This window comes from Vicia villosa, linkage group LG1 (assembly GCF_029867415.1).
Source record: "Vicia villosa cultivar HV-30 ecotype Madison, WI linkage group LG1, Vvil1.0, whole genome shotgun sequence".
In the NCBI taxonomy this organism is placed as follows: Eukaryota; Viridiplantae; Streptophyta; class Magnoliopsida; order Fabales; family Fabaceae; genus Vicia; species Vicia villosa.
Genome location: NC_081180.1, coordinates 89,018,360 through 89,029,645, shown reverse-complemented (window position 1 = coordinate 89,029,645; position 11,286 = coordinate 89,018,360). Strand labels below are relative to the sequence as shown.

General features: G+C 38.2%; 1 long non-coding RNA gene across 1 annotated transcript; it reads right to left on the bottom strand.

Annotated features, from left to right (window-relative positions):
* Positions 1–9,813: 9,813 nt before the first annotated feature.
* On the bottom strand, positions 9,814–10,606 carry LOC131611830 (uncharacterized). The gene is made up of 2 exons (XR_009287176.1): positions 10,332–10,606; positions 9,814–10,205 (listed from the first exon to the last, which is right to left on the bottom strand). It is a non-coding gene; the product is annotated as an uncharacterized LOC131611830 (long non-coding RNA).
* Between the last annotated feature and the right edge of the window lie 680 nt (positions 10,607–11,286).

Sequence of the window (11,286 nt, the reverse complement as noted above, 5' to 3'; positions counted from 1 at the left end):
TACTTCAAAACCAGTAACCGGTTACTGCCTCCCAGCAGAACCACAGAACACAATTTCTAACAGTGGTAACCGGTTACCCCAATTTCAAGTAACCGGTTACTTCACAACGAATAGGCCATCTCAGTGACGTAACCCCAAGTAATCGGTTACCACTCCCCAGGTAACCGGTTACCTCCTACCAGAAACCCCAAAACTCCATTTTTCAGCACCTGTATCAATTCCAAGCCTCACCAAAACGTACCATAACGTATTGCAACATCAAATAGCATCAACAAACGCTAAAATGCACATTTACACAGGCTTCTAATCATGCTTTAACATTATTATCCAACATCAATCATCATTCACAGCATAGATTGAACCTAGAGTTCTACAAACCCCAAAAACCCCAAACTCGACATACAATCCAATTCAGAATCCTAACATACAAACTCTATTGAATCATTCATACTACCCATAATAGAGGTTAATGAGAAGAATCCCCCATTACCTCGATGTCGAATTCTTGGATGCTCTTGCTCTTCGCACTTGCTCTTCTCCCAATTTCACGTTCAGCTCTTTTCTTCTCCCTTTTGGTTCTCTTTTCACAAAATACTCCTCTATTCTATTTTATGAAAAATATACCCTTAGTTTAGTAAAAAGGCTTTGCAACTGACACATCCCCCAATTGCTACTCGCGACACTGGCCCATTAGCCTCATTAATCCATATTTCTCAAATAATTCAATTAATTCTAATATTTAATTAAAAAAATTAATTAAATTAAATAAAGAAACTTATGGGGTGTTACAACCCTCCCCCACTAGAAAAGTTTCCGTCCTCGAAAACATACCTTAGGCAAAGAGTTCCGGGTAGGAGTCCTTCATCTGGCTCTCCAATTCCCACGTAACATTTCCACCGGCTGGTCCTCCCCAAGCTACTCTGACCAACGCTATCTCCTTGCCACACAATTGTTTTACCTTCCGATCTTCAATCCTCATAAGCAAAGCTTCAACTGTCAGATTATCCTTTACTTGTACGTCATCCACTTGGATCACATGAGATGGATCAGAAATGTATTTCCTCAACTGCGATACATGGAATACATCATGCAGATTCGCAAGCGTCGGTGGCAACGCAATGCGATACGCCACCTCTCCTACTCTTTCCGTAATCTGAAACGGACCAATAAAATGCGGAGTCAATTTCTTTGACTTTAGAGCTCGTCCAATACCAGTCATAGGAGTAACTCTCATGAACACGTGATCTCCTTCTTAAAATTCAAGTGTTCTCCGCCTCTTGTCATGATAACTCTTCTGACGACTCTGAGAAGCCTTCATCTTCTCCTGAATCATCTTAATCTTTTCCCTCGTTTCTTGAACAATCTCCGGTCCAATCACAGCACTTTCGCCAGATTCATACCAACATAAAGGCGTCCTACACCTCCGACCATATAAAGCTTCAAACAGAGCCATACCAATGCTCGAGTGAAAACTATTATTGTAGGTAAATTGATCAAGGGTAGATAACTATCCCAAGTACCACCTTTTTCCAACACAAGCACGCAACAAATCTTCTAGCGATTGAATAGTTCTTTCCGTCTGTCCATCCGTCTGCGGATGATAAGCAGAACTCAATCTCAGCTTAGTACCCAAAGCCTTCTGCAACCCTTCCCAGAATTTGGATGTAAACCTTGGGTCTCTATCTGACACGATACTCGAAGGGATACCATGTAAACTCACTATCTTCTCAATGTACAATTGAGCCAGCTTCTCCATCGGGTAGTCCATTCTCATTGGTATGAAATGAGCAGACTTTGTCAACCTGTCTACAATAACCCAAATGGCTTCATAGTTCTTCACCGTCCTTGGCAAACCAGAAACAAAGTCCATCGATATACTATCCCACTTCCATTCCGGAATAAATAACGGTTGCATAACTCCATACGGTTTCTGATGCTCAATCTTCGACTTCTGGCAAGTCAAACAAGCATAGACAAATTCAGCTATTTCCTTTTTCATTCCAGGCCACCAAAACAGCTTCTTTAAGTCATGATACATCTTGGTAGCACCAGGATGAATACTCAATCCACTACGATTTCCTTCTTCAAGAATACTCTTCCTCAATTCGGAAACATTAGGAACACAAACACGATTACTAAACCTCATAATACCGTTTTCGTCGATTCTGAATTCACCTCCCTTGCCTTGGTAAATCAGAGTCAACTTATCAACCAACTCTACATCAGCTTTCTGACCCTCTCGAATCTCCTCCAGAATATCACTGGTCAGCTTCAGCATACCTAACTTAACACTGACAGGAGTGCCTTCACATACTAAACTCAAATCTCTGAATTGTTCAATTAAATCCAATTCTCTCACCATAAGCATAGACATATACAAAGACTTCCTACTCAAAGCATCGGCAACCATGTTTGCTTTACCCGGATGGTAATTCAGTCCAAAATCATAATCCTTGAGGAACTCTAACCACCTCCTTTGTCTCATATTCAGCTCTTTTTGATCAAAGAGATATTTAGGCTCTTGTGATCACTAAACACTTCAAACCTCGAACCATATAGATAATGCCTCCACAATTTCAACACAAATACCACTGCTGCCAACTCTAAGTCATGAGTCGGATAGTTTCTCTCATGCACTTTGAGTTGCCTCGACGCATAAGCGACTACCTGTTGATTCTGCATCAGTACACCTCCTAATCCCAACAATGAAACATCACAATATACAACAAAAGATTCCGCCGGATTCGGCAAAATCAAGATCGGTGCACTAGTCAACCTTCTCTTCAACTCTTGGAATCCTTCTTCACATTTCGAATCCCAGATGAATGCTTGACCCTTCCTAGTCAACTTAGTTAACGGCAACGCTAACTTTGAAAAACCTTCAATGAACTTTCTATAGTAACCCGCAAGACCAAGGAAACTACGGATTTCGGAAATTGACTTCGGAGCTTCCCATTGAGACACTGCTTCTACTTTCGTTGGGTCAACGAAAATACCATCTTTAGAAATTACATGCCCAAGAAAACTTACTTCACTTAGCCAGAACTCACACTTTGACAGTTTCGCATAAAGTTTCTTTTCCTTCAATAGTTCTAATACCACCCTTAGATGCTCTGCATGTTCTTCTTCGCTCTTAGAATATATTAGAATGTCATCGATAAATACCACCACGAACTGATCCAGGTAAGGATGAAAGATCCTATTCATATACTCCATGAAAACCCCTGGCGCATTCGTTACTCCAAATGACATCACTGTATATTCGTAATGACCATATCTTGTTCTAAATGCCGTCTTCTGAATATCGTCCGTCTTCACCCGAATCTGGTGATATCCCGACCTCAAGTCAATTTTGCTGAACACACTCGCACCAACCAGTATATCCATCAAATCATCAATCCTCGGTAATGGATACCGATTCTTGATAGTAACTTTATTCAGCTGTCTATAATCCACACACAATCTCATAGAACCTTCTTTCTTCTTTACTAGCAACACCGGCGCACCCTACGACGACACATTAGGACGAATGAATTCTTTTTCCAGTAATTCTTCTAGCTGACTCTTCAACTCCGCTAATTCAGATGCTGACATACGATACGGCGCCATCGACACCGGACTAGTTCCAGGAACTAACTCAATAGCAAATTCTACCTCCCTCTCTGGCGGTAACTCTCTTACATCTTCTCAAAAGACTTCTGGAAATTCACATACTACCGGTAAGTCACTACTCACCACTTTCTTCTTCACTTCCATGGATGCAATCAACATAAACACGGCAGCCCCGTCCTTCATGGCTTCACCCACTTGTCTGGCCGTCATCGCTAGACCCTCAACACCGACATCTTTCGGAAAAATAACCGTCTTCGTGAAACAGTTGATATGTACCCGATTAAATTGCTACCAATTCATACCCAGGATGACATCAAGTTGTTCCAACGGAAGGCACACTAAGTCCATTCCGAACTCTCTACCAAAAATATCAATTGGACAGTTCAAACAGGAAAGCGAAGTAGTCACTGAACCCGACGCAGGAGTGTCAATGATCATACTTCCATGAATATCAGATATTTCCAAGTTCAGACGTTTAGCACAATCCAACGAAATAAACGAGTGAGTTGCTCCAGTATCTATTATTGCAATTAAAGGAGTACCATGGATAAAACACGTACCTTTAATCAACCGATCTTCTGGAGTAGTCTCTGAACCTGATAAAGCGAAAACTTTACCCCCAGTTTGATTCTTCTTCGGCTTAGGACACTGTGGACTAAGATGACCTTCTCCACCATAGTTATAGCAAGTCACAGACTTTCCCTTGCAGTAAATGGCAATGTGGCCTGCCTTACCACACCTGTAGCACTTCTTCTCTTCACTTTTGCACTCGTGAACGCGATGCCCAGGTTCCCCACACTTAAAGCACTTAACAGGGGCACTAGAGTCTCCCCCACCAGGCTTCCTCCAACCTCCAGCTTTATGATTACCTCTACCATATGGTTTACCACGGTCCATAGGCTTCTTCCCCCTTTTTGTCAACTAACTCGCGGGAGTGAGATGACTTCAGCTTGAGGTTATCCTCTTCATAGATCCTACTACAATCTACCAAATCTGTAAACCAACGAATCCTTTGGTACCTGATTCCCTGCTTAATTTCATCTCGGAGACCATTATCGATCTTAACACATTTCGAAAATTCGCTCGCTTCATCATTGTTATAGTGGACATAGTACTTGGCCATCTCAACAAACTTTGAAGCACATTCCGGTACCGTCATGTTACCCTGTGTCAGCTCCAAAAACTCAACTTCCTTCCTGCCCCGAACATCCTCAGGAAAGTACCTCCTCAGGAATTCTCGCCTGAATACGGCCCAAGTGATTGCTACACCTGCAGATTCGAGTTCATCCCTGCTAGCCATCCACCAATCATCAGCTTCTTCAGACAGCATGTGAGTACCATACCTCACCTTCAGATTTTCAGCACAATCGATCACTCGGAAGATCCTTTCAATCTCCTTCAGCCACCTCTGAGTGCCTTCGGGATCGTGAGTGCCTTTGAACAAAGGAGGATTGTTCCTCTGAAAACTGTTCAGCTCTCTTTCCGCACCAATACCAGCTCCATTGGCATTCCCTCCTAATACACCAGCAATCATGCCCAGAGCCTCAACAATCGCATCATCGTTTCTTCCTCCTCTTCCGGCCATTGTTCTGCTAAATATCAAACAATATTCATTAGAACAAGAAGTATCGACAGTGTCAACCTTACACTAATCGCATACGAAGGATTAACCGACACTAAGACTCTGACTCAAACGACCGACTATGCTCTGATACCACTATTGTAACACCCTTCTAAACCCCGCGGAAAATTTAACAAGAATTAGAGTAAAACATGAAAAAAGGGTATTACAACTCCAAATAAATAAACAAATATTTATGTCATGCCATAAAGGAACGATAAGCCAAAAATTATTCAGATATCATGTTAACACAGCGGAATATTCTTAACAACTGAATAATTAAACATCCGGAGTCGAAGACTCATGATTCAACCATAAACCATAAACAAAACAAGAATTTATCAACCAATTCTAAAATAACGTTCCCAGTGTTACACGACCAGAGCATGACACAGACCCAACTGACTCTAACGAACTACTTGACGAGCTAATCCTCACCAATTACACAAGCTACTCCTTAATCTGAAAAATAACAACAGTAAGGGTGAGTTTCATTCGCATTAACAAATGTTATAGGAATATAAACAATACAACTTCATTCATACATTATTTACCCAAATTCAATTATATTCAGATAGTATAGCAACATTCATCAAATACAATCATCCATACCAAATACACACCAATTATAACATTGGACAACTTCCATTCATGTTATAATTATACACAACAACCTAATGCAATGCAACTAAATGCTTGTGGTACCAAACATGGGATAACCCATCTCACCGATCCACCACCATAAAGATTCGACTACTTCTCTCACTAATTCCACACAATGGGAATTAGCTACCGCTGTTCCACCACCATAAGGAATACAACCCACAATATGATTATGAAATGCATGCATCACATACAACATGCTAATCCTCAACACCAAACAACCGAACAATCATAATCATCAACTAATGCAACAACAATAGCCACACAATAGTTATGCTATTTTTCAACCATCTCACATATACATTTTACATCAGCAAAGCATATAGATTAATCATAAATCACAACCAGAACGAGTTAACAGACAACACATTCACCAGTGCACTTGTACGCATAAACCACCACAACCAATTAAATCAAGTGTTTTAAAATAAAATCGAGTCACAACTCAAAACACTATTTTATTGCGTAAATCGCTCAATCAGATTCGCTGTGTTCGAAACGGCACCAAAATCCGATTCCCGGTTTGAAAGTTATGGATTTTAGAAAATAAAATAATTTTTCAAAAAAGCTTCAGTGGTAACCGGTTACTCCAATTCAAGTAACCGGTTACTACCTTACGGAGTAACCAATGAGTCTATTCGTAACAGCGGTAACCAGTTACTTCAAAACCAGTAACCGGTTACTGCCTCCCAGCAGAACCACAGAACACAATTTCTAACAGTGGTAACTGGTTACCCCAATTTCAAGTAACCGGTTACTTGACAACGAATAGGCCATCTCAGTGACGTAACCCCAAGTAATCGGTTACCACTCCCCGGGTAACCGGTTACCTCGTACCAGAAACCCCAAAACTCCATTTTTTAGCACCTGTATCAATTCCAAGCCTCACCAAAACGTACCATAACGTATTGCAACATCAAACAGCATCAACAAACGCGAAAATTCACATTTACACAGGCTTCTAATCATGCTTTAACATCATTATCCAACATCAATCATCATTCACAGCATAGATTGAACCTAGAGTTCTACAAACCCCAAAAACCCCAAACCCGACATACAATCCAATTCAGAATCCTAACATACAAACTCTATTGAATCATTCATACTACCCATAATAGAGGTTAATGAGAAGAATCCCCCCTTACCTCGATGTCGAATTATTGGATGCTCTTGCTCTTCACACTTGCTCTTCTCCCAATTTCACGTTCAGCTCTTTTCTTCTCCCTTTTGGTTCTCTTTTCACAAAATACTCCTCTATTCTATTTTATGAAAAATATACCCTTAGTTTAATAAAAAGGCATTGCAACTGACACACCCCCCAATTGCTACTTGCGACACTGGCCCATTAGCCTCAGTAATCCATATTTCTCAAATAATTCAATTAATTCTAATATTTAATTAAAAAATTAATTAAATTAAATAAAGAAATTTATGGGGTGTTACAGAAGCCCCTCTCAAAAGTGTTGCATATCCTATTGCTTGATGCCATATGAAGGACCGACCAATTGGAAAAGCGAACGACTATGATGATAGTCATGTTTACAGCCTCCTTGCCACTTAAAATAAGAGGGGTCCCTAATATATTTGAGTCCAATAAGTTGTATTTATTTGCGTCGACCGCCATAACCAATGTGATTCTTGTTAGATGTATCTCATAATCCTTGAATATCACAAAGGGATTGAGTCAAATGACACCATTCGATCAAGCTCCTCGTGGTATATGATCCTTAATTTCACATCACTTAAATTCTGGCCATAAGCATTTCGGTAAGCCCTAATGGAATCTTAAAAATCCTCCTTATTCAAAATTGCCACTTCCATATCTAGAGTCATTAAATCAGACTAAGATGAATCGTGTGCAACTTTGAATGATGAGAGCATAAATTCACCTGCAATATCACCTCTCGCATCTACATCATAAAAGAAGAGCGCAAAAAGAAGACATGCTAGTGGAAGTTTACATACACATGGAACCTCTAGGAAGCTTCCCAGACTCAGAGTCATTCAAAACATTTATAACTATGAGAAATGAATGACTATTAACTAAGTCATAAGAATCTGGTTTAACAAAAGCTTATACCTTAACCATAAAAGAAGAATCACCACTCCTTAAATCGCTAGACGAACTTATGGGATGATCATTCGTGTTGGCGATAGTAAAGTAAATGATAAAAGTATAAAGAAATCTCGAGGTAAAATGGGGGGGGGGGTAGCTGGAAAGAGCAGATTCTAGCAAAGAAGGTAAAGGTTAATATGGAGGGAAAAATTCACTATAGAAGAACAAACAATTAAAGAAACCACTCCTAATTTTTCTTAATTCCAAAAATGTTGATTCTTTCTTATTATTTTAAGTTTGGAAATTTTAAAAGTGACATTATTTCAAAATTTTGAGGACAGGGGGGCTTGAACCCATGACCTCTTGATTGAAAGAGAGGGCGTGCTACCACTAGCCCAATCAAATTTCTTTTATTTATTTGGAAATTTAAACATATCACACGCATGCACGCACACACCCCCCACAAAGAGAGATAGAGAGAGAGAGAGAGAGAGAGAGAGAGAGAGAGAGAGAGAGAGAGAGAGAGAGAGAGAGAGAGAGAGAGAGAGAGAGAGAGAGAGAGAGTGGCGGAGCCAGAAATATTAGGGAACCTGGACAAAAACTTTACACCCTGTTTTTACTAATTTTACACTTTGTTTCTAATAATTTTGCTATTGATTTTGTCCAGAATTTTTACATCATGTTATTACTAATTTTGTCTCTGGTAATTGACTATTAGGTAGGAAGTATACAACGAAAGGATGGGTTGAGCCCGGGCGCGTTCCTGGGCTCGCTAGGCTGTAGCTCCGCCCTTATATATATATATATATATATATATATATATATATATATATATATATATATATATATATATATATGGCACGCCTTGGAATAAAAACTCAATTTTTTCTATATGGCGTGAAAGCTTCGTCATGAAAAATGTTATTTGTAGTAGTGTAACTTCTTTACTATAAAGTAAGCCATCCTTAATATTCTCAAAGGATCTGGGTAATGAAGTCAACAATAGTAGAGTCTTTTCCTCGTCATCAAATTTCACATCAATATTCTCAAGATCATCAATAATTTTATGGAGTATTCTCAACTACTCCATTATAGATTTATTCTCCACCATTCAAAATGAATATAGTTGTTGTTTCAAACACACCTTCAAGTTTTTCCTACATCGAAGCTGTAATATGCTCCATGGCGACTTTCTGTAGAACTTTATCCATGGAGCACAAGATAATTACACACCTAGCCTTATGCATCATCTTGGTCTTCTTTGCTTTTTTTAGGCGTGCGGGCGTTGAAGCCTCGCCCTTCAAAGATTTAATACATTTCTCTTTAATTAAAATTGCTTGCATCTTCACTTTCCAAAACCTAGAATAGTTGTCTCTGAAAAAAATTCGATCTCCCATTTAGACATGGTGCTCACATGTAAACAATAGCCTTTTGCCCAACGGTGGGTGCCACTTGTTGTGAAATTGATAGGATATTAAAAACCATTACCAAATAAGTATTTAGAGTTCAATCACACCAATAAATTTGATTTGTTTAACAAATAACAATGATAACCAAAATAAATTGCCTCCAGCAATAAAAATCTTTAATGTAATAAGATAGTGTATTAACTTGGCACAAGAAGATAAAAGAATTCAATAAATATACAAGGTTTGTTTACTCAGTTTAATCATAAAGTTTTGTTCCTCAAGGGACAAATGTTTTATCAAGTGTCTGAGACATTGTCCAACATGTTAAATCACGTTTCGCGCAATATTACAACAACGTAGAACTAAAGAGAAAACAATAAAGAACACAAGAGAATTGGTAATCCAATTCAGTGCAAACCACAACTACATCTCGAGGAATCCATACCAAAGAAAAGAAATTCATTCTTTTATAGAATTAGTATAAAATATCTTAGATGAACAAGCCCCATGTTCAATGCCCCTCTTCTTAATTCTACCCTAGTGTATTTCTATTTATATTTCCACCTAAATATGAGAACCCCCTCTTACTTTCTCTCAATCATTAATCCCAAGCAATCAACTTCAATAAACACAATAATAAATGTTAAATTACAATTCAACTAAATAAACCAACTATTATGCCTTATAAATGAAGCAATAGTGTGGTGTACAATGATGAATATTTCTATTTTTTAATGAATTTTGGGTGTTGGTGTGGGAGAACGTTTCGGAGAACTTGTCGGACTACCGGCTTTCCTTACGTGTAAGGATTGTCCAAAGATAGCAGGAGGAGGAGGTTTAGCTGACATAAAAAACATTTTGAAAGTTAGATCATTATCGGAAAAACTAAGAACATATATACATTTAGCAATCGTATATGAAATTATAAGGCAAAGGAAGCATGGTAAAAATTAGGAAGTGAACTTACGGCGGTTTTCGTACATGGGGTATTTACAACGATATTTACATATAGGATCGGCAATGAATTTGGGGTACATCATGGATCTGTAGCAATAATCGTAGCATGCTTCTGGGGTCATCAATCTCCCATCTTCGAGTCTCCCATTTACAGTTACAACACACACCAACAACAACAATGCAACAAATTTGTTTGACATGTTTGTTTTTAATTAAACTTTAAAATGTAAGACTATTTGCTTTGTTGTTGTTGATGTTTTATATGTTTTTCTTCTTCTTGATGATTATTTGTCAACAATTGTAGCTATATATATATATATGCTACATGACCCCGTGTGGCTCGTGAGCCATACATAATTTTAATGTGCATAGCTTAAATTTCGGTTTTTATTTTTGGGAGAGAAAATTGTTACCTGGAAGTTTTGATGGATATTAATATTTAACAAAATTCTAGGATCTCTGAGGGTTAATTTTCTTTTTTAAGGAAAATTAATGTCTATGTGTATGAGAGAGAAAAAGAGAGATTTGAACATACAATATTTAAGATTGGAAAGGCAAATGATTTGCTATTATATTCTTATTTGAACGTGAATAAGGATTTCATAAATGATTTAATCAAGGAGATAATTTTGTCTTCGAATAACATTATTCCATGAAAAAGATATATTAATAGAATTTTTTATAAATTGGTCAAAATAGAACATTCTAAGTGTGAAACTTGGTTTTGGAATCAATTTTACTCATTAATACTACGACGTAAAATTTTGGATAATGGTCTCTAACTTGGGAAGGATTGTTTGTCATAGAAAAATTATTTGACTTACGCGTGAAACTTGGTAAAACTCACATGTGTCACAATCTCTCTTAAAAAGTTATGATATTCTTATTACCATTATCCAGTTGTGATTAATGCCTCAAGCAATGGAGATCCTGATGCCACAATGAATATATGTGTGACTTTGGAG